This window comes from Monodon monoceros, unplaced genomic scaffold, assembly GCF_005190385.1.
Source record: "Monodon monoceros isolate NGI ecotype Baffin Bay Population unplaced genomic scaffold, NGI_Narwhal_1 Super_Scaffold_20, whole genome shotgun sequence".
Classification (NCBI taxonomy): Eukaryota; Metazoa; Chordata; class Mammalia; order Artiodactyla; family Monodontidae; genus Monodon; species Monodon monoceros.
Window position 1 is genome coordinate 27,307,517 of NW_021703777.1, and position 25,637 is coordinate 27,333,153.

The 25,637-nt window shown below is 38.4% G+C and overlaps 1 protein-coding gene across 1 annotated transcript in view; it reads right to left on the reverse strand.

Moving 5' to 3' along the window:
• NR3C2 (nuclear receptor subfamily 3 group C member 2) overlaps positions 1-25,637 on the reverse strand; it is a 377,064-nt gene that overhangs the window by 267,776 nt on the left and 83,651 nt on the right. The window lies entirely within an intron of this gene.

The following is a 25,637-nucleotide window of genomic DNA, read 5'->3' on the forward strand; positions in this document are numbered from 1 at the left end:
GCCTTATATTCACAACTGGCCCATCTAAATTCTGATAAAATAACAAGCTTCACTGACTTATAACCCAGTGTTTCACAGAGATTCCACTGGGCTATCCCTTGCCTCTGATCTCATGGCATCCCAGAAAATAACTCCCGTGTCACAAGCAGAGGTGACCCAACTTAGACACCCAATAACTCTTCATTGCATATAATCTTTTTGTGCCTTGTTAATTGTATTTTTCTTCCTCTGATTCTGGCAATTAAAGATCGAAGAATAAGTCACACACTTTTTTCCTTTTTAAACTCCAACCTTTAGGTATACGTGCATCCCCATGATAAATACCCAGACACTCCTATTCTCCTTTTTGACTTTATTTTCAAAAGTTCACTCACAGTATATAAATGAGATACATATATTCTCCAAAACTGGTCAACAGAAGTAGATCTAACCTTTGGCATTCATAAGGTTTGTAAAAAGGTGCAAAGGAAAAAAAAATAGGTCATTCTGCTAATAGAAAAAGTTATACCTAGAAGTCTTTATAATTTTCTTCTTACAAGAAAAAAGATGGGTTAAAAAAAACAACAAATGATTGTCAAAAAAGACTGTCCCAAACACGGAATCAGTTGAATAAGGGTTTAAAGTCTCTTCAGCCAACTACACACATCAACATAAGGGGGCAGCATAGAGGTGACAACATCTTTCAAGTGGAAACATGACATTTAAGGTCCAAAGTTAGCACAGGAACTCTACTCAATGCTCTGTGGTGGCTTAAATGGGAAGGAAATCCAAAAACAAGGGGATATATGTATGCATGTAGCTGATTCACTTCACTGTACAGTGGAAACTAGCACGACATTGTAAAGCAGCTATAACCCAATTAAGAAAAGTGTCCAAGGTAACTCTCCTCATTCAAAAAATAAATACATGACAATTAGAAAACATTTAACTATCAAAGGATGTCCAGGATGAACGTTACATAAAGGACATTTCTACAAGGTTTCTAAGCAATAGTTTAAACCTAAGTTAAGCAAAAATTCTATGAATCCAATGAAAAATTGCTTTTTTCATAAATATACAGAGATACACTTTGATGTTAGAAACAAAAGAAAGTAGGTTCCTAGTAGGAGTAGTGAGCTGCAAAGAGATATAATAATATCTCTATATTAGGTATAGTAACATCTCTATATTAGATATAGTAACATCTATATTTTATATATAATTACACCTATATTTTAGATATAAAAATATCTATATATGTTAATCTTCCATATCCAGGTGAACAAAGGGTGTGAAAAAATGAAACCCGACATTTCACAGAGGTCATCTGACCTTGTCACATATAAAATACTATCTTTTATTACTAAGTAATAAGCTCAACTGTCAACACTCTCCTTGGGGCTCAGCCATTCTTCCTCATAGCTCCACTGCATGAGGTTAGAGAGCTGGCGTAAAAAGACCTGTGTCTTTTTTCATAAAAAATAAACCTCAGCGTTAAAAAAAACATTATATGCTATAGACAACCACAAAAGTTGGCATTTTGTATCATCAGTGGATATCTGATATCTGGTCTCCTGTCTTAGTAAAATAACTCTGATTTTAGGCCGGGCGTACTGTTGCCTACCCAAAAGACTAGACTTTCCAGTCTCCTCTGCAGCTGGATTGTGACCATGTGACTAAGCTGTAGCCAATGAGATACAAGCCGAACTATTCATGGAACTTCTAGAACGTCTCTTTAAAAATCTCCCTAGAGGGCTTCCCTGGTGGCGCAGTGGTTGAGAGTCCGCCTGCCGATGCAGGGAACAAGGGTTCATGCCCCGGTCCGGGAGGATCCCACATGCCGCGGAGCGGCTGGACCCGTGAGCCATGGCCGCTGAGCCTGCGCGTCCGGAGCCTATTGCTCCGCAACGGGAGAGGCCACAACAGTGAGAGGCCCGCGTACCGCAAAAAAAAAAAAAAAAAAAATCTCCCTAGAGACAGAATGGAAAGTTGGGAGAACCATGAGTCTCTGATGACTAAGTAGGACCACCATGATCGCTCCAGACGGCCACATCCTAGATTCTTTTACATGAAAGAACCTTATTTTTTTTCAAGATTTTTTTGATGTGTACCATTTTTTAAGTCTTTATTGAATTTGTTACAATATTGCTTCCGTTTTATGTTTTGTTTTTTTTGGCCGCGAGGCATGTAGGATCTTAGCTCCCCGACCAGGGAGAGAACCCTCACGCCCTGCATTATTGGAAGGCAAAGTCTTAACCACTGGACCGCCAGGGAAGTCCTGAAAGAAACCTTATTTAAAGCACTGTTTTTGTGTGTGTAGCTAAACCTAACCCCAGGTGATATAAAATCAGGACAAGCAAGGCAGTATTAGTATAAAAGTTGTTTCAAAGTGAAACAGGTATATTTTTGCTACAGCAACAGACTGTGCCCGGGACCCTGCCCACTGGAGCGCTCCTAGTCCAAAGGAATCAAAAAGCTGGAAGCAGTGATTTCAAAACTGGTCCTAAGATGCCCACACAGCTAAATTTCTTTGAAACTAGCTTTGAAAAACTGACTAAAAACCAGTGTTTGGCTTCTATTTTTTTATTGTACACTTTAAAAATCAAAATAATTTAAAATTTCTTTTCAGCTGAGACGATGGCTTGATAATTAGAAAACAGAAGTTGTGAAGTGGAAACAAGAAAGCATACACAGAATAGTAAGGTGTATTTGCAAAACCTGGAAGTCATGAAATGCCATAATTGGCCTGAGCACAATGATGCCATACAGGCCTTCAGGAAAATGATGAAGAATATTAGGAACATTTATGGCTACAATGAGAGAGGTTTTTTGATTTAGAAAAGGCACAAAGCACATAAAAATGTGCTTAAAGCATCCTTCAAGGATAGTAACAGAATGGACATAAAGGGAGAATAGCACAAAATAGAAACTTTAGAAGCTCTGGCATTGATGTGACCATAATTTGTTTTAGATGACAAAGAAAAGGGGCAACCAACCTAAAAGGGGGAAGAAGGACCCTTGGTTATCAAATAGATAATTGTAAAACATTCTTGAACTGGTGTATTAGTTTGCTAGGGCTGCCATAACAAATACCATGAACTGGGCTGGCTTTAACAACAGAATTTTACTGTCTCACAGTTCTGGAGGATATAAGTCCAAGACCAAGGTTTGCTCAGGGTTGGCTCCTTCCCAGGACCATGGAAGGGAATGGGTCCCAGCCTCTGCCCTGGCTGCTGGTGGTTTACTGGTAATCTTTGGCGTTCTTGGCTTCTGCTGCCTCACTTCAATTTCCGCCTCCATTCTCACATGTTCTCCTTTGAGTGTCCGTGTCCTAATTTCCCCATTTTATAAGGACACCAGTCATACTGGATTAGGGGCCCACCCTACTCCATCTTAACAAATTACATCTGTGGTGACTATTTCCATGTAAAGTCACATTCTGAGGCACTGAGGGGTTAAGGCTTCAACATGTGGGTTTTGGCAGGACACAACCTGACCCATAACAACTGGTAAGACACTAAGGTCCATCTGATTCGTTCCCAGGACAGCTGGACGAAAGCAAGCGGGTGTTAACAACTGTGCCGTTTTGTACTGATTTCTATTTGTATTTATTTAAAAGGGTCTGTGAAACATGTTAATGTACAAAGTACTTGATCACGAAATAACTAAAGTAACTAATAAACTGATGTTTAGCTAAATAAAAGCTCTGAGTGACTAGACTAAAAGCTCTGAGTGACTAGACTAGAGAAGATGTGTGGAGCTGAGCACAGATGGGTCCTGCCTGAAACAGGCAGGACCACAGGAGTGATTGCCCACAGGGGAGCCACTACTCAGCCTCAACACCACAGCAGCCATTGACTCATCCACCGAGTGCCCAGCTCCTCTCAGGTACCTCAGCGTGCTCAGCGAGTTGCCTTAAGTTGAAAAAATTTATTAAAAGTAAGCATTAGAATTGCTTGAATACTCATCATTTTAGAAAAACTTGAAAAGAAGAATGACTTTGAAAGCCTGCTTTACTCACTACATAGCTGTAACCCCCAGAATGTTCTACTCAGTTTTCAAACTCAGCGTTGGAAAGCATCTTGGCTCTACAGTATCTAAAAAGTCATAAAAAGTTTTTCATAACCAGAAATGCTCCTTCTGAGGATTTACCCTAAGGAAATCATAAATAGCGAAGAAAGTGTATGCACAAAAATGTTCACTGCAGTGTTATTTATAACACTGAAAACATAATGGACAGGGGTTTGCCTGGTGGCGCAGTGGTTGAGGGTCCACCTGCCGTTGCAGGGGACACGGGTTCGTGCCCCGGTCTGGGAGGATCCCACATGCCGCAGAGCGGCTGGGCCTGTGAGCCATGGCCGCTGAGCCTGCACGTCCGGAGCCTGTGCTCCGCAACGGGAGAGGCCACAGCAGTGAGAGGCCTGCGTACCGCAAAACAAAACAAAACAAACAAACATAATGGACAACAATTGTCTGAGACAGGGGAATGGTTAGCAAAGTATAGTACAGCGCAGATACTATACTCTGCAACTAGGACTGGGTGACTAACATACAAGGGCATCGTATGTCCCTCCGTTGCCTCAGAGCCAGAGGCAGATGTTGCGGGCAGACAGTGGGACTCCCTTATGTCTTCTGGAAGCCTGCACTCCTCAGTGGGATTAGACCAAGTGTTCCCGTGGGTGGGAATGGAAGAGAGGAGCACGCCTTTGAGAGCTGTGAGGTGACGGCCGCATAGGAGAGACCTATGCAAGCCAGGGCAGGCCTCTGGGAGTAGGTGGCCTGCTAGGAGAAATGGTAGTTTTATGGGTCTATTCAGGCAGAACTCCAAGATCGAGAGGGTGCAGACCTGACAGGATTCCCATGCCCAATGAAGATGTAGATCTATCAGTTGTTGAAGGAGCATGGTGGCTTGGATGGCAGGCATATTAGTGGTGAGGGCATGAGGACTCCTAAGTGGGGGACCTCCACAGTGCTATGCAAGACTCCACGCACACACCACAGGATCTCTGCCAGGACATGGGAGGAGAAAGCTACAGGTGGCAAACAATGTGCCTCTCCCTAACCTGTCAGAGTCTACAAAATTTACAAGAAATTACGTATAAGTCTCTTGCATACCCTAGATTTTAGATTAAGAATCCTATGTGTTACTCAACCGTTAAAATGGTGCAAAAACAATTATGCCAAAAAGAGTTTGTAATATGCTATGGGAAAAAAGGCAGAATAAAAAAAAAAAGGTGAAAGTCTGATGACATATACATATTATTGTTTTTTGAAAGCACATAGGAAAAAAGCCTGTGAGGAAACATATCAAAATGACAACAGCTGCTGTTTCCTCTTTTTTCAGCAGCCTGGGAAGAGGGAATATTATTTCCCTTTTTTCTATAATATGGTTATATTACTTTTAAAATGGAAAAAGTTCAAGATAAACACACGGGATTAGTATATTCTTTCCTTTCAAACCTAAATGTTCGGTTCACCTGGCATTCTGCTGATCATTTTTTAAGATCGCTAACTTTCACACTATCTCCTAATGACGTACAAGTTATAATTTAGTGGTTGGTTTCCTAGATTGGTTAAGTAATACACTGTAAAGCAGAAACATTAAGAAGAAAGATCTTTTAATTAAGGCCTTATATGAACTTTCAAATATATTTAAGAATTTAGGATTTGCTACTGATAACAAGTCTAAACATAATTTATCAATTATTATAAAGCATGTCATTTGGTCAGAAAGGCTTTGGTTTCAGTACTTGGTAAATGTTTATGTTTACTACCTTTTAACAACTAAAAGGAAAATCAATATTAAAAATGCTCCTTCAGACAAGAAATATATGGTATATATCCAAAATTAAGCAAACATTTCAGGCAAAAGTATCAGTGTTTTCACTAGTACACTTACAGTGTAATGGTTTCAGTACACACAGTGGGAATTCACCTTTTGCTTTTTGTTTTTGGAGGGAGTGGAGCCAAAGGAAGCGTGTCTCTCTCTTCAAATTTTGGAAAACATCATCGTGGTTCAATGCTTACAGAGACAGAAAACCTGGATTTGTATCCTGGATTTCTCATCAGCTTTGTGACCAGGTATACATTTTCTAAATTTTACACATCTCATTTTTTTCTCATCTGTAGGATTAGGATAATGTAAGAACTGGCTTCATTCAGATACTGTGAATTAATTAAATACAGTATCTCAATCAAATTAAATACAGTATCTTTATATGTAAAGTACATGGGCGCAAAGTGAGCAACAATATGACTCCACAGTTATTGTTATTTTTAGGAACAGGACTTGCTCTCAAAGAGGAAACCTTCCCTTCATTATGGGGAACAGCAAAACTACCACGCAACTCACAAAAGTCCTTTCCCTTTAGAAATTCAGGTTGTTTCTTCCAGTATTAGTAACTACCTTAGAAGGAAACGTGCTAAGTTATAAACTCCTTTCTACTCTGCTACAATATTTAATATCCAATTAATTAAGGAAGGAATTTTAAATGACAAGCAGATCCTCTGCTCCATAAGTTAAGGCATCTGGTATACCAAAAGTCTTAAGTTCAGATAATGTGTTTATAGACTAAAAATCAAAAACAGAATATCTGAGAGCTAAATGTAATGATTTTTAAATTAGTTTTTTTAAAAAAAGAATATTTCAGTGTTTGTATTTTTAAGTGGTGTAGATGATGGAATCTTGTCTATACATTTTCCTTTGCTCATGAAAGCTTTCTCATGATTTACCTAGGTATGAAAGCTTTCTCATGATTTATCTAGGTATGAAAGCTTTCTCATGATTTATCTAGGACTGGCTTATTCATGTCAAAATCAGGGGTCAAAACTCAAATGGCTATAGGACTTAGTCAGGTGAAATAAAGGAGGAAAGGTGTCAGATTGGGACAGGGCAAGCCCATTGTTGAATGACACCCAACCCTTCATCTTAGCAAGAAGGAGCAACACGGTACAGTGGCAAATGCAGTGACCTAGCAACATGTGTCCCCTGGAAAGAAGCCAGTTGCCCCGGACAAGGTAGAATTCAAATCTAGGAGCACCAGACAGTCTGGTCTCCGCCATCCCCCATCCCCGCTGTGAAGGACCAGAAATAACTCGATTTTAAAGAGTTAAGGACTAATTTAATTTTTAAAATGTAGAGGCAAAACAAAACACTTTGCAGGGCCAAATATGTCGATGGTGCCAGTTTTGTGACCTCTGCCGTAAGTGTTCCCAATCACCTGAAACATTTTCAGTACCATCCCTTTTGGAGTGTATGAAATAGAAAAATATATACATTTTTTTAATTTAAAAATTGCATTATATAGGTACACATCCCTTTTAATATAAACACTTATTTTTTAAGTCTGGGAAAAGTAACTGAAAACTAGAATAACAACTCACATATCTGTAATCTAAATACCCCCAAACATCGCCTATGTGCCACTCAAAAGCCAACCAAGCAGCAAAAGGGCTTCTGAGCAGAAAACACTGTTGTCACCATTTCATGCAGTGGATTTACATAGAAACCTTGGGTACCCCCCTTCTAATTTTTCTTACTCTGGTTTTACATGTTTTGTCATCAGCCTAGGAGGAATGGGGTTGCTGCAGACAGTCCCACTGATAACAATAGACTTGATGTTAAAGACCCCAAGATGACAGGAAGAGCCTCAGAGAGTGATAGCTACCAGCAGTCAAAGTCAGAGCCTGAGATCTTTGGTGAAGGGTCACGTTGCCCAATATGACCCACAAAGCTCAGAGTTCTGCAAGGTATTTTACCAAAGGGCCCCGATGGCTTTTCTACACAGCACAATAGTTCAAACTAGTGCTACAAATAACATACTGCATACACTCACACACACACAGCCCTGGGTTCTTAGGACACAGGCGCAGGCTGGTCAGCATTACATTTCTAGAAAGGTATGTGTTTAATTCAACAAACATTTATAGGAAATCTATCATGTGCAAAGTTCTGGGCCATTATAAACACTGGATAAGAATTATTTTACGAGCTGATGTTTCATTATAGGTTAGACTACATCTCTGAAGGCCCTCGCAACTTCAACATTGGCCTGTGCTTTTCTCCTAAGGGGTTAAACACTCAAGCTTTCCAGAAAATCAGATTTGAACCTGTAAGAGTTCCTAATGGTAGAGATAAGGGGTTTCGTTTTGTTTTAAATCAGAATCATGACTACAGATAACAGGTTACTTAAAAAAAAAAAAACAAAAAAAACTCTCTGAGGTTTAAGGATTTTAGCTATCAATGAGTGGATCAAAAACAAGTTTGCTCCAATAAGCAGTCATTCAAATCAAGTTTGCCCTGTAAGTATGATCAAAACTTTTCTGTACACTGGCCAGATTTTCATACCAACTCTGCCACTGCTGATGGCACGTTCTGATGAGATCAGGAGGAGGTGCTAGCCTTTCCCTCTTAGCCGACAGTATAAAGGAAATAAGCTGCAGCAATTAACCTTCAGCCCAGTGCGCCCAAAGTACTGTAACAATCAGACAGGCCTGGCTTTGTCTTGCTGAACGTATTTTGAGTTAGCATTTAAGAACCGATGCAGTCCATTTTGCTGTCATTAGGTTGTGGTTATTTATTTCTCTAAGATATACAATTTCCAAGCCTGCAGAAAACAAGAGCCATTGAAAATGTTGAGTAAGTAAAACATTTCTAAGTGACTTTTTAAATAAATTATTTCTAAGTCTTCACTACTCAATATTATCTATTAGTATTCTGTTTCATTTAAAAATTTTGGGTCTTTTTATTTTTTTACTCCAAAGATTTAGATTTCAAATAAATTGAATAAGGTGAGGAAAGCCTGCATGCCCTGTATCAGTTAAAATAACCCCAAGTTTGGCTTTTAGAAGCATAAGAACAAAGGTTATAGTGTATACCAAATAAAGCTTGTCCTAAAGAGTCAAGCTCTGTGACATATTCAAGGAGCCATTAAGGGCAATAAAGAAGACTGCGGTTCAAATTAGGAAAAAGGGGAATTTTCTTGTTTTTAATTGAAGTATAGTTGATTTACAATAGTGTGTTAGTTTCAGGTATAAAGCGAAGTGATTCCATTTTCTCTATATATATTTTTTTCAGATTATTTTCCATGATAGGTTATTACAGGATATTGAATATCCCTGTGCTATGCAGTAAATCCTTGTTGCTTATCTATATTACGTAGAGTAGTTTGGATCTGTCGATCCCTTCCCCCTAATTTAACCCTACCCCCATCCCTTTTCCCTTTGGTAACCATAAGTTTGTTTTCTACGTCTGTGAATCTGTTTCTGTTTCATATATTGGTTCATTTGTATTATTTTTTATAGTCTATATACAAGTGATGAAATACAATATTTGTCTTTCTCTTACTTCACTCAGTATGATAATCTCTAGGTCCATCCATGTTGCTGCAAATTGCCATATTTCATTCTTTTTTATGGCTGAGTAATATTCCACTGTGTATATATATATACCATGTCTTCTTAAACCAGTCATCTGTTGAGGGACACTTGGGTTGTTTCCCTGTCTTGGCTATTGTAAATAGTGCTGCTGTGAATACTGGGGGGCATGTATCTTTTCAAATTAGAATTTTCATCTTTTCCAAATATTTGCCTAGAAGTGGGATTGCTGGGTCATATGGTAGTTCTATCTTTAGCTTTGTAAGGAACCTCCATACTGTTCTCCACAGTGGCTGTATCAATTTACATTCCCACCAACAGTGTAGGAGGGTTCTCTTTTCAAGAGAAGAAGTTTCAATGAAACAGGAACCACAGCCGAGAAAGTGAAAGAAGAGAAACCCTTATGAGGAAAGCTATTATACCATTTCTTTAACGTCATGGATACCTAAAAACACCAACTAGCAAGAGACTGAACGATTAAAAGCACATTAGAAATTTCTCCATTAGGGCTGCATACATGTACTGTGATGGGTATCAAGTGGCACAAAGTAAAACAACTCTGAGAATACACCTGTATTTCATACCTGATGAGGCCCCTGGGTGCTGATCCGTAATAAGCCCCTTATGAGCTAAGCTGTGCTTTCACTATAATCCTTCCCCACATGTCCGAACCTGCTGCAGGATTTTTTTAAACTGCTATTAGCAGTGACTAGAACTTCTAATCCTCTGCTATACCTTTATTATTAACACATACAATTAACATGCTGTAGCATTAAAGAACTGCGAAAAACCTAATCTTACTCCAAAATCTCACCATTTAACAAAGAGTAACAGTACAATTTTCACAGAAATACTGTTTCAGTCATTTTGTCTGTGTCTTTTACTGTAAATTACTTTAGCTATAAGGTTAACTGACATCTTTTAAAGGTTCTGAGAAAACTTCAAAGAACTTGGAATGAATCCATTACTAATGCAACTACTTCAGATACAAAGTAATCTTTCTTGAGTTTACTAAAGACAAGGACAGATTTTTAGCCCATGCCTGGAACGTAAAATAAAGCCCAATTAGGAGATTAACATGGTAGTCTGATACAGAATGGAGTTTATCTGACTCCATGGTAATTATTAAATCAAGTATCACAGCTCTTTCCCTAATCAGACTTAGGAAAGATTCCTAAGCAGCCCAAACTCTGGAAAGTGTAAAGCAGACATACATCCACCGCTCCAATACCTACAGGATCTGAGGCCAAACAAATGGCAGTCTACCCCTTACTGTCACAGCCAAGTGCTTATCCCCTCCCCCACCTCTCTTGGGTTCCCTCAGTCCATATTATTTTATCTCAAGTTCCATTATTTCGCCTTCATCATTGTCTGTGTCATTGAATGAGAACTGCTAAGGAATCAAAGAGTTTAAACCCTTTACTTCAGACCAAACTCAGCCTGTCTGAATCTCTCTGATTCAACCGCCAACGCAGGAGGGAGGCATCCTGGGGCTGCTTCTCCCCACCGACACCCACCCTGTCTAGCATGCTTTTGGTCACCAGGATTTTACCAGGTTCATTCTTTTTAATTCTCAACTTTTGGGATGGAGCTGGAGGGAATGAAGTCCCAATTTCTCATTGTGTTTGTAGGCAATTTCAACCGAAGCGTACAGAATCTAGGACTAAAACTTCCTATAAATGAGAAAATTCCCCCAAAGGAGCACTTTAAAGATACCTCTGAGAAAAGTTAAAGTCAGATGAGGGAGCAGAAGTCATTGAGTGATATAAACCCACGCACACACGAACACACACTCAAAAAACTAAAATGCAAAAGGAAATGTAATAGTTAAGTGCCAGTCTTCTCCTTTGGAGAGCAGGACATTCAGAATTGGGGGTTCAATTACGACCTCTCCATAGAAAGACAGGTTGCCGAATGGGACCTGGTTCAGCTACAAAATTATAAGGCTGGTTGCATTCTTGTTTGCTGAGCCTCAGGAATGATAAGCAAGGCTAAAGTTGTTGACAATCCCTGATATAGCTTTAAATTGGTTGCTGAATGCCAACTAAGGCATAAGCTTTATCTAGAGAAAGGACAAAAGACCCATGTTTTACTTAAAACTTCACAAAGAATAGTTCTAAAGCCCTTATTCTTTTGCCTAGGATTGACTTTACTCCAACAAGGAAAAGAAACTTCCATCTCATTTCTCCCTTAAAGTAACAGAAATGGCTCCTTGCAGGTCGATATCTTCAGAAATATTAATAACGAGTTTTTAAACTTCCTGAAACGATACTCAAATACATCCCTTATATTAAGCTCAATTAAAATACTAGAACTACTTGTAATACAGTGCAACTTTGGTATTGTAAGCAATGACAACCACAATAACTCAAGAAATGTAAACAACACAGAGGTGGTGGTGCTGGAAAAAGCCTGGGCTTTAAAGCCAGACACCAGGATTGGAGGTCAAACTCCACTGGGAGCTATGTAAACATGGCAAGTGACTTGACCTCTGTAATTCATGAAATGGAGATGCCCCTCTGTCCTCAACGAGACAACATACCTACAGCACTGAGTGCAGCACTCGGCACTGCATCAGCACTCGGTACATGTTAGATGCTCTCAGCAGAGAGCCCGCATCTGTACACCTTCAAAGCCCGAGTTTTTCCACTGCTTCTCTGTTATTAGTCTGAGGTCAGCATTGCTACTCTTGCTCTACACACTTAACATTATTAAGAGGTTTAGAAATTCTAAAACCAGATGATGCAATTTGAATTCTCTTGAGGAAGAACTGAGATAATACACACGATCAAGATTTGCTTGGGTCTGCATCTGACTCTAAGAGTGGAAAGCAGGACAACTGACCCAATAAACTATCTGATTCTCTAACATTATTCCAGGCCATAGAGGATTAGCAATTCTGCCATAAACTGGCAGAAAGTAAACCTTTCCACTGATTAGCGAAGGATTAAAGATGAACAAATTCGAATTAGTTTTCAGATGCACAAAACTTAAAGATTGAGAAAAGTTGGTATTTTCAAAGCATGCGCCAATGGACGATTTCCTTTTAATTTTAATTGTTCTTTCCAAAACTTTTAAACATTCAGCGAAATAATCTCAAATTGCTTTGCTTTGTTCTTTGCTTTCAAATACTGTAAATGGCTGGATTCCAGATAGAGTAGTTATCCTCAAATGCCTTCCAATGAGGCCTGCCAGATTCTGTGGTTCAGAAGTAATTTAAAAGCAGAAATGTGTAACAAATGAGACCTAATGGAAAACACTGGATGCTTTATAGTTAGAAAGATCACTTTTTTTTCCTCCAGCGAGAAACAGACAATACATATATGCACAAAAGAATGCATACACACTCAGACATGTAAACAAGACAAAAAACGAGTTGACATGTGTTTCATTTCTCTTCACTGTAGACACTAATTGTCAAGAATAAAATATATATATATATATATATATACACATTGTTCTGTTTTTCAATGGAAAATGAAATTCATGATGCAATATTAACTAAACTCAACAATAACACTTAAGTCAAAACAGAATACTTAGGGTAATACAAACTTTATCTCATGGTTTTCTTTGGGGAGGAGAGGGTATAATGCTTTAAAGTTTACAAACCAGTTTCTTATATAAGACGTACTTTCTCTATACAATGAAATAACTTTTAAATAATGACTTGAAGGAATGCCCATCTAGTTAGTGAGATTTCCATTACTAGTATTCAAGCAGAGGCTGGGATGTTCCAAAGGTAACTCATGTACTGGGTAAAGGTTAATTAAACCTGGAAACCACTACACTGTGTTCTTCCTGGATTTGTTCATTCATTCATCCCTTCAAATATTTTCTCTTTTGAATTTATTGTAGTTGACTTACAATATGATATTAGTTTTGGGTATACAACATAGTGATGTGATATTTTTATAGATTACACCAAGTGACTGTAAAATATATAGACACAAAGTTCTAAAATATTGACCCTATTCCCTGTGCTGTACATTACATCCCCGTGAGTTATTTATTTTATAACTGGTAGTGTGTACCTCTTTATCCCCTTCACCTATTTCACCCAATCCCCGCTTCCCCACCCGTAACCACTCATTTGTTCTCTGTATCTGTGAGTTTGTTTGTTTTGTTATATTTGTTTGTTTCATGAAATGCTCACTAAATGCACACTTTACACACAGCAGAGCAAAGGACAGACCTAGTCTCTCCCTTCCTGGAGCTCTGAGTCCAGTAGGAAAGATGAAATACAAGGATTTATAAACAACATAAGGGCCATGAGGATGTTAATGAGAGCCTTAGGCCTGGGGCAGGGAAAGACTTCTCTACCAAAGCCATCTGAAGGGCAAATCGAAGTTAACTGCCCAAGAGGAGAGAGAAGAATTCTCCAGGCAGGGAAAACTGTGAGTGAGAAGTGAAGGACAGTCAGGATGGCTGAAATGCAGTGGGCAGGGGTGAAGCCTGGAAAGGAAGGCAGGAAGTGACCTTGATGGACACAATAAAAATGTTTGAATTTTATCCCAAGAGCAAGGGAAACTATGGAGAGATCTTAAACAGTGACGGGACGATTAGAATCAGGAAGGAACTGTGGGCAATATTGTGTCACAGCAAGAACCGCAGCAGGAAAACCAGATCTGAGGCTGTTACCAAAGCCCAGATGGGAAATGATGGTTCTGTGGTCCAAGCAACTGCAAGGATGATGAAGAGTGAACAGATTCAAAGACGTCTGGTTGATACATGTGACAGGACCAGATGTGCAGCTGAGGGAGAGGGCAGGGCCAAAGGAAATGCACAAGATTCCAGGGTAGACAACTGGGTAGATGAAGGTGTCTTCACGGATGTGAGCCCTGGAGGCACAGCGAGTTGGAAGGAGGAAGGGAAGACGGCAGGCTGAGTCCGAGGCACTTTCCAGGGAACTGGATAAGGGGGTCTAGAGCCTCGTGAAACTTGTGTGATAGAGATGAAGATCTGGCAATTGTGAGCGCACGGACCTGCAGGGTGCAGCACCGTGGCCCCGACCCACAAGTGCCTGTGGAGCACCTGGGGTGGGGCCAGGCCACAGTGAGTTGTGCTGGATATAAAATACATGCCAGATTTCCGAGAAATCCATACGGAAAAGGAATGTAGGGTCTCATTAATCATTTTTATGTTGATGATATGGTGAAGTGAAAATATTTTTGACAGCAGTTTCAACAAAATATATTATTAATATGGATTTCTTCTGTTTCTTTTCACTTTGATAATGTGGCTACCAGAAAATGTAAAATTACGTGTGAGGTTCACACTGTGACTTATGTTATATTTCTACGGGCAGCGCTGACAGATACTAACAGGTTTGAAAAAGCGAAGAAGAGCATTAGTGAGAGTTTGGTCTCAGGAAGCTGCAGGTTTCAACACTCGCGGGATGGGGGTGATGAGGAGGATTGAGCTGGGAAAACTGGATAATGTGGCACCACAAGAGACCAGGAACGCACAGGCTCGGAAAGGCAGAGAGGGGAGAACAGGGTCTGCTGGGCCGTCAGATAAGAAAAAAGACCGAAAAGCATATTCAAGCTAGAACACAGGTAGAAGAAAAAATTGTTTCTAAAATACCAATTTATTAAAAAAATTATAAGGAAATAATTACTGGGCTTCCCTGGTGGCGCAGTGGTTGAGAGTCCGCCTGCCGATGCAGGGGACATGGGTTCGTGCCCCGGTCCAGGAAGATCCCACATGTCGCGGAGCTGCTGGGCCCGTGAGCCATGGCCGCTGAGCCTGTGCGTCTGGAGCCTGTGCTCCGCAACAGGAAAGGCCACAACAGTGAGAGGCCCGTGTACCGCAAAATAATAATAATAATAATAATAATTACTGTAGTTAATTTTCCTGCATTTTAAGTCTTTTAACTAATAGTTTCTGAGCACCTCTATGTCCCAGGTGTTCTTCTAGGTGCTGAGGATATAAATCCTTGATTTAGATACAATCCTTGCCTTCATGGGGTGTACAGAACAGTCGGTGAATCAGACGTAAATCACGTAGTGTGAGTGCTGCTCTGGGCAGACGGGGTGTGTTGTAACATCAGGTTTGTGGCCGATACAGCTGGCAGGGGAATGTGGCATAGATCCCCAACCAAGAGGCTAGGTCTACCCAGGCAGAGTGTGGCTTGAGGGCGGGCTGCTCTGTCTTGATTTTTTTTCATCTGTGCAATAGGCCCAACGAGTGACCTAACTCATGAATTAATTGTGAGCATTAAACAATTAATAAGTGTAAAGGGCTTAATGGTGCAGTTTATAAGGCTTACAACTGTCAACAACTGTGCCATAACTACTAGTTAAATGAATGAAAGCAAATTTTCCAAATTCAGGAAATTTATTCATGTACAGGCCCAAACTTGTATTTTTACCATTCAAAGAAAACTCTCTTATCCTTGTCTGCCTTCTTGTATCGTGCAGAATGGATGTAACTGTATCTTCCCTGGGTCATCATTATAGACTCTAATTTTTGCACTTGATTGTAAATGCAGTGATACCATCGGGAGCTAATGAGGTCTGTAGGGTCGTTTGCCTGGATAACAGATCGCTCCCTAATTGCTGTGCTAAGTGCTTGTATGGGTTTTAACATCCTGTCTTACCACTTTCAATATGCTTGTTCTCATCCTCTCATTTGCTGCTTCGAATATATGATAATCCAAGAAACCTGATACTTGTTTATTGGCCTTGTCAAAAGGGCATGGAGGGCTTCCCTGGCGGCTCAGTGGTTGAGAGTCCGCCTGCCGATGCAGGGGACACGGGTTCGTGCCCCGGTCCGGGAAGATCCCACATGCCGCGGAGCGGCTGGGCCCGTGAGCCATGGCCGCTGAGCCTGCACGTCCGGAGCCTGTGCTCCACAATGGGAGAGGCCACAACAGAGAGAGGCCCGTGTACCGCAAAAAAAAAAAAAAGGGCATGGAATATCGTGCAGAGATTTTGGTATATCTTATTTTAACTACTAGAATGACTTTTCTCCTTTCATCCTTCTGACTTGTCAACCATCTTCACACCCTAAGGTTAAATTGTTACCTGATTTTTGCTGCATTCAAAGCAGTATTACCAAGCAAAAGGAAAATAAAACAGAAAGAAAACAGAACAGCTGTTTTCGAAAGAAAACAGAACAGCTGAACGTGTACTAAGTTAATTTATCCACTTAATTACATAGACATGGCAGTAACTCTGAAAGTCCTGAAGCGGATGCTTCCTTACTAACCTAGACCCTGACTTGGATAAAACAATGAATCCAGAATATGGCACCTTTTGGAGTAGAAAATTCCATTACATACTATGCAAAATAAGCCATCATATTTCTGGTATTAAAAAAGAAAAGTGTTCTCTCTCACAAGAGCCTTTCCTTTTCACCGATTATTTGGTTTGGCTGTCTCTACAGTTTTTTCTGGTTTCATTATGTCTTTCTTGCACTGTAACTTGAATCTGAGCTATAGCAACTTCCCAGGGACAGCTCACGATTTTGCCTGTTGCAAAGGCTGTTAAGGTCAGCTAGAACACAAGCCGAAAAAAACAGAAATTAAACTCAGAAAAGGAAAGGCCTATGACAAATGTCCATCATCTTCTTTAAGGTAGCCCCATAAGGAAAGGAAGGGTTCCTGCAAGAAAAAGGGATCACAAATGCTTCCTGGTCTAAAAGCTGAGCAAACCTTTTGAATGAGAATTATCTCCCTTCTATGAGGGCCATGTTGGTTGCTTGGGAAAATAGTTCATTATGACCGCTTCCTTAGTGTTTATAACACATTTGATTTTTTGTTGTCAATGTTAAATGTATGACATGCAATATCCCAGTTAATTTCATGACTTCCAATTCCCATTAGACAATTTCTCATTATTTGCTAAATTTCTTGAGTCCCCAGAAAAGTGTAAAAGAAAGGCTGATGGTGTATATTGTTGGTATCAAATAACACAACAGTGTACTGCTCCCAAGGCAATGTTATGAGACTGAGGGAAAACATTTAGAGGAAGAAGAAAAGATGTATAAACACAAAATTGAAGAAATATGCAAACAAGGGTCCTATTACAGAAGTGGCAAAATAAACCAAGCGGCCCCAAATTACAATATGGTTGTCCTTCCTGAAAGACAAGTATCTTACTATAAATAAAATCAAGAAACACTTACTTGTTGCTTAGAATGTGAGCGAGTATTGTGCCAGATGCTCTACATTGTCTCCTTAATCCTCACTAACTCTATAAGCCATGAAATCAGGCATTATTGCCCATTTTATAGAGGAGAATACTGATGCCGAGAAAGATTAAACTGCCCAAGAAACACAACTGCAAAGTACAAAAGGTCTGTTTGACTCCGAAGTTAGTGTCCTCGTATGCTGACCCTTTTGAAATCATCTGGACACCGCCTTGCACTGCCGAATATGGTAATTTCCAAGAAATTTCAGGTGGTGGGATTGAAACTCCCTATTCATATCCATAATATATGAGTAAGACTTAATTACTATATATTTGGATAGAAAAGACGAACTACACACCCTTTACTTAACTTTTCAAATAACTGGCACTAATACATTAATGGAAAAACTCAGAGGTTTAGAAATATCTCTAAAAGACTGGTTTTTTATAATTCTTAAATTTCCAAATTATACCCTTGTTCAGGTCATGCTATTTTCCCAGATTACTGGATTAGTCTCCTAAATGAACCCCTCATTTTTATTTATGTAGCCACCATACTAAAATTCAAATTCAAAACACAAATTCAAAACTGTCTCTCCTCTGTCCTCTAGCCAATGTCTGACAAGAACAGCTCTTTTTTTTTTTTTTTACATTCCATATATATGTGTTAGCATCCAGTATTTGTTTTTCTCTTTCTGACTTACTTCACTCTGTATGACAGACTCTAGGTCCATCCACCTCACTACAAATAACTCAATGTCGTTTCTTTTTAAGGCTGAGTAATATTCCATTGTATATATGTGCCACATCTTCTTTATCCATTCATCTGTCGATGGACACTTAGGTTGCTTCCATGTCCTGGCTATTATAAATAGTGCTGCAATGAACATCTTGGTATATGACTCTTTTTGAATTATGGTTTTCTCAGGGTATATGCCCAGTAGTGGGATTGCTGGGTCGTATGGTAGTTCTATTTTTAGTTTTTTAAGGAACCTCCATACTGTTCTCCATAGTGGCTCTATCAATTTGCATTCCCACCAACAGTGCAAGAGGGTTCCCTTTTCTCCACACCCTCTCCAGCATTTATTGTTTGTAGATTTTTTGATGATGGCCATTCTGACTGGTGTGAGATGATATCCCATTAGAACAGCTCATTTTAAACTTAAACCCACACTTAAACACACTCCTATCTCCTTGGCATGGGATATAGAGACCTCAGAGGCTGGCACTCGTCAATCACCTGCCTTAAAGTAGCTGTGAGCTCAAGGGCAAGAAAAAAAGCTTTATTAGTTCAATAAATGTTTATTGACATGAATTAAATTAGCAGCCTTAAACCTGGCACAAAATATTCTTCTATCATTCTACTGTTCTTTTTCTTGTCTTATTCCTTTGTTCCCATCCTGAGATAAAGAAACCATGTATATACATCTCTAAATGCCAGAGTAGCTGGTGTGCTACAGTAGGTGCTCAATTTTAAAAAAATTAGTTATAAATATAACAACCTTACCAGACTCATGTTTTTATGTTTTGATTTTTTTCCCTGAACATTTAAAAGTGCTGCATAGGATATCCAAGTCTTCTGTTTCATCAGCAATTTCATATTCTGGGCCAACTTGTCTTTTCTAGTAGGTAACCTTTGCCTGTTTCTTCTCACTGACCAGGAACATCTACCACTTCCCCTGTCAGTGGATGCCTGTCCCTCCCCTTTCTCAGCCATGGGACAAGAACCCCGTATGGGCCCCACTGGTTAGTGACAAGCTTGCAAGGCTTTCAGCCATCTGAGGGCAGGACGGCATCTTGTTCCCGGGGCAGCTGGCAAGTGATCAAGTGTTGAGTAAATGAGTGAACAAAAGCAAATAAATTGACTCATGGTGACCAACTCTAAGTCCAGGTTTCCTCAGTCATAAAAGGGTGATAAACGCTGCCTACAAGGTGACATTAGATATTGTTGGTGATATGACTGCCTCAAGGGAGGCATTCTCAAAATTCAGCCTCTGTTCTTTTTTTTAATTGAGATATAACTGACATAACATTGTATTCGCTTGTGTATAACATAATCACTTGATGTATGTATATACTGCAAAATGTATATAGTTAAAAAGTATTGTTAACTATAGTCACCAAGCTGTACATTACATCCCCAGGATCTGTAATTGGATGTTTGTACCTTTTGACCACCTGTTCCCATTCTGCCCAACCCCCATCTCTGGTAACCAACAGTCTATTCTCTGCATCTATGTCGGTCTCCATTCTGATTTTCAAGCCTTAGCAGATCAAGTACCATAAGATGTATTTCCTCAATGTTCTAAACTCAGGATACCACAAAGGTGAATAATCTGTGGTTGAAAAAGAAAGGAATTCTGGAATCTTATTAAGTAGCCAATGGAACAATAAGTTATTTATTCTTCCTGCCTTGCTGGAGGGAGGAGGGCTAATGGAGAGATCAAACCTGTTCCTTAAACCTTGAGAATGGATTTTGCAATACTGGTCCTGGGACAACAGTGTCCTACCCACTTCCCAGCAATAAAACACGTGAAGATATTTTTCTGGATTTCTGTCTGGGTTTTTGGATGTTATCTTGAGAAAAGATGATGCGTGGGGTGTACTTTATACATTTTTTGAGATCACTCAAGAGTATTTGACTTCTCTTATCTGTGTTAATTAAAATCATAAATCTTAACCCTACATAGAACTATGATGATATATATCCTTGTTCATCTGGCCAAAATGCTGCTTAGCATCTCTGAGATTCTATTCAGCCAGGGTTGCCATGACACGGTGACTCGTGTAGGCTGATGCTCAGATGGAACTGAAAGACCCCATCCCAACATCACACTGCAGACTGTCCCTCCTGCATCCACAGGCCATCAGGAAAGGATGAGAGACTGTGGCCCTTGATCTCTATTTATCTTATTCCTAAAAGCAATCAGCAGCTAGCTTCCTCCACCATGAACCCAGTGGTGAACAAACTATAGCTTTTTCCTGTTTTAAAAATCCTATCTTACTAAATGTTTTGAAAACGCCAAGCAAGTATGGATATATAAATAATGTGAATGCTAAACGCAAAGCAAACGCTTGAAAAATAAAGATTCTTATATAAATGTGGTTTAAAAATGTACAGCAGCTAACAAGTTACTTAACAAATTTTCTGAAATAACATAAAATATAAAGTTGAACGATGAATGAATAAACATTAATGAGAACCCCACAGATGACAAAGCAGGTCTTAACATTGAAAAAGAACTCCTTAAAGACGGTTTGCATAGATCATAGGTAGAAAAAAGGGAGGTACTCACTGTAGGGCAACGTATCCATTTTTACAAAACCAGAAAGATCTTTTCTGCCTAAATAAGTAGACAATCTCAAAATGCTCCCAAGTTATAATTAAACCAGATAGTGTACTTTAATATATATTTATATCCTGCTTTATTCCAAAAAAAATGTAAGGAGGCTTACAATAAAAATGCTAGTTAAATTAATTCCAAAACCCTGGTAAAATACACAACTGAAGCACCAATATATTCTTATTAATACAAATTTACCTTAATTTTAAACTACAGAAATCTATTAGAGTCAAAGCTAAATTTATAGTTTGCCAAAACCACCATAAGAAACAACTTGTTTAATAATAGAGGATTGTTTAAATATACCAACATAAGATAATTATAGATACATCTCCCATATACATGTATATATACACACATATATATCCATGTATTCTAGAATATATAACAACACTGGAAAATTTTTATGAGATACAGTAGATGCAAGTGGTAATGAAAAGACAGTCTGCAGAAAAGTTTTCTACAAAGAATGTGTTTTATTTTTATAAAGTAGAAAACTATACTTTTAAGAGAATCTAGGAAAATGGTACAGAGATTAACTTATTTGCAAAGCAGAAACAGACAGAGATGTAGAGAACAAACGTATGGACACCAAAGGGGGAAAGGAGGGGTGGGATGAATTGGGAGATTGGGATTGACATATATACTATGTCAATTGTATATATATATATATCAATTGACTATTGATACTATGTATAAAATAGAAAACTAATGAGAACCTGCACAGGGAACTCTATTTAATGCTCTGTGGTGACCTAAATGGGAAGGAAATCCAAAAAAGAGGGGATATATGTATACATATAGTTGATTCACTTTGCTGTACAGCAGAAACTTACACAACATTGGAAAGCAACTATACCCCAATAAAATTTTTTAAAAAAGAAAAATGCATACTGTTCCTATAATTATATTCCTATAGGAAAAGACCATTGCTGCTACTCAAAACAACAGACTTCCTATAGATGAGTAATAGTAGAGGATCCATTATCACTCTTCTTGCTGACTTAACATGTTTCATTAAGATTTTATTGTTTTATAGGACAGAGTTTCACCCTAGGCCAACCCATGTACTGTAAATGAGGAACCATATCCTAGTAATGTTTTACCATATATAAAAGGGGTTCAACTTAATGGCTTCTTTCACTTAGGAATCAAAACCTCTTTTACTACTCCCTAAAATTAATATTACACAGCATGAAAAATTATTACACAATTCATAAGTTATAAGTTACACCTCTGGACATGTAAAAATTATTTTAAACCTACCCAACCTTGCAAATATCTACTCACCCAATGAAGAGAAATAACTGAAAAAAGAAAAAATGAACTACATTTTCAGAAGGATTGTATTATAAAATACATTTTTCTCAAGGATAAATGGCTATAAAGGCATATTTGTTTTTCAAGCCTGTGCTGGATATTTTAAAATTTAAAAATCCTGATATAAAACAATGATAGAAAGCTAATAGTGATAGTAAAACACAGATTTTTTCCCAATGCTATGGGTGTACAAAGCATCTCCCAAAGAAATATAGTTCATGAAGTTATTTTTATGAAAAATACTATAAAACTGCACCATATTCAATTACGAATGATACAGGTTCACCCCAATCCAGGATGGTTTCATTTTAGAAGTATAAAATTAAACGAATCTGTTGTAGCTAGGAGAAACATGAAACAAGAACAAAAACATTATACTCCAAATTAGCAACAGAAATGAAGAAGTGATTTGATGACTTTATACTGAGTTTATGCTATATTTAAAAAAAATACCTCAATCACATAACTAATCACACTAATTATTTCAATGAAAGGGGGCAATCAAGTAACAGTTTTTAATGCAACTGAGCAAAATTAAACTACCACCTATTTCAATAATCAAGAGTTTAAAATGAGCTGTTCTTATTGTCAGAAAATGTCTAGATATCAGTGTCCTGCATATAGTAAGGATTCTTCTCACTGTTCCTGCACCCTCCACAATTTATCAGTAAAATATCTAACACCAAAACTTCTCAAGGTGAGGTCCACAGACCTCTTGGGGTAAGTGAGGTGTGCCAGAGATTAGAAGTCCCAAGAAAACCTGCAGCATGTCACCGTAGGTTTTTTACTTTAGGAGTAGCATGCTTTCCAACAAAAGCATCTCAGACGAAAGCCCCAACATGCCGATGGGCCCTACATTCATCACAGTGCTTCTGTCTCGTGATCTTTGTTTATTCTTTCTTTTGCCCAGAATACTTTACTCAACTTCCACCCCCATTCTTTTCCAGATCAACAACTGTTGACCTTCAACCCTGGTGTAATAGTCAGAAGAAAGCTTTCCTGCATTTCCCAGGCAGTGCCCCGTTTGGGGCAGTACTCCCGAGGCACCTGGGGACAAGACTGCAGCACACTTCCAAAGGCAGCAGCATCCCTCTCCAGGGGAAGGGCAGGGGCCCTTTCTGCTCCTTCAGTCAGCTATTGTGAGCATATCACTGGCAAACAACAAATGTGGTACAAACTGCTCTAAAGCCTGGACGTCCACCACGATCACTGGGAGGAGAAACGAGCTACCTACTAATAAAACGAATGATAAGAATAACACTTTGAATAAAGACGTTTCTTGTCAGAAATCTGAAGAGGAAAAGTAAAGTTTTGGCTTTGGAGACCAAATCCTGGTCCTGCTACCTGGCCCGGACCAAATTAGTTAACCTTCTGAGCCTGAATTTCCTTGTTTTTAAAATGGGGACAGGGCGAATTCCCATCACATTGGGTTAGAGTATTACATGACTCACGTGCACGAGGTTCTTAGCACTGAACCTGACCTAAGCTGGTGTTTCCCGAGTGCCACTAAAATCACATAATGTTCATGTGCAAACCTCAGACACACAGAATAAAACTCTCATCATGCAAATTAATAGCATGAAAAGGGACAAATTTTAAAGTATTTTATACATTATACTTATCGAACAATGGAAACCACTGTTGCTATAATAACGAAAATATGCTCTCTGTATATTTGAGAAAACTTTATCCAAAGTACTTAAAATACTGACGAAAATAAAAACTCTTGTAAATGTACAAATGATTTCTCTAATTCCATTGTGTATCCTGTTTTTATATGTACATTATATAATTTTGAAAAAAACTGTATGAACATACAAATAGCAAATTCTCATTTAAAGATAGACATCTGTGAAATAGACATCCAGAGTTTAAAAAAATGGAATATTTTTTCAGTAGTTTTATCCATAAAGGTTGTAGATCTAGGCTGTAGCTTACTGAGCCACAATTTCCTACGTGTAAATATATTGGGAGCATAACATAAATCTATCCACTCTAAATTGGAATTTGCTAAAAGAGATACTTAGGATCCATATAGTACTATGATATTATTTCACAAACAGAAAGACCACTTCTTCAAGTTAGCCTTATGTATATGGCACATATCACAATAACAGACATATTTATAAAAATTCTGACATGGTAGCATATGTGTGTATATGTAAAAATAAAGTCTTGTTACCTGAATAAAATTTTACTTTCCCACAACTCTCTGGTCATAACTTTATAAAGCTGGTCAAATCTTTATTTGTAAATCTTTAAAGTCAGCATTATATAATAAAAGACAAGCCCATTTACCTACTGTAAAACTACCTATGCTTTCAAATGTCATAATCACCATCAATCTCCTCTATAGTGAGAGGACTGAATTCTAAGGTACATTTCTAAATGACTAGACTATAAGTATTTTTTATATGGTAGCTGTAACATCGAAGGCTCCCCCAAGTCAGAACTTTATCAAAGTTAAGCAAATATAATGCATATACTGCTCCAAATATAAAGCATTTTTGTGATATCTAAAAATTTTTATTTCTTACTAAAATAATATAGGAAAATGCTAACATGACAAACTTTTATGAGGAAACTTCCAACAAAGGCTCTTTTTTATTTAACATTATCTCTGCTAAATTATAGCATATTGATTGTTCATTTTTCTCTGTTTATAAATCCCCACTATATCCTTTCCTTTTCAATTGTCATTTAAAAGGAAAATGGAATAGAGGTGCAAACCACTCTAGTTCCTGGCATGTTAAAATTCAAAGTAAGGCAAAGGCTATGAAGGTGAGGAGTGGGTCAAAAACGGGATAAATACACTGAGATCAGAAATTTTTACTACTCAGTTAATAGAGCATTATTATAAGAGAAAACCACAAACAAGTATCTTTAAATTGTGAAAATATACTGAAAGTATTCTCTGTCAAAAGAGCCATATTTATTCAACTATGTGTTTCCAATACAAGGTAAACCCCTTATTAAAATGACATGCCTCAGTTCTTTGTTTCCTAAATTTAAATTACATGAAACTGCTTAATCACTGAGGTTTCTAAAAGTAGTAGGTCCTAGAATCTCAAGAAAAAAAAAATGCTTCCATTTTTCAAGACATTATAGCTGTGCTTATCCTAACCCATTAGCATGCTTGGCCAGTAAATTAATATTTAATTGGCAATTTCCTTTAAACAGGATAATAGCATACCAATAACAGTATTTCCATAATCCAAGTTTGGTCTAGAAAAAGGGGAAAGCAGCTACAGAAACACTACGTAGATAAAATAAAATAAGCTAAACCACAACTCATGAAAAAGACAGACTGCAATAAATTTTAAAAATTCCAAAATGCTACACGTGATTCACTTGCTAGGTCACAAAACATACCTATCTTTCAAGCATCATTCCTTTGGATCATCGTGTCAGAAGAGAGTTGCATAAAGGAAGAAGTCAGGCTAGAATGAAATGATAAATGAATTGCTTTTGCTAATCTGTAATT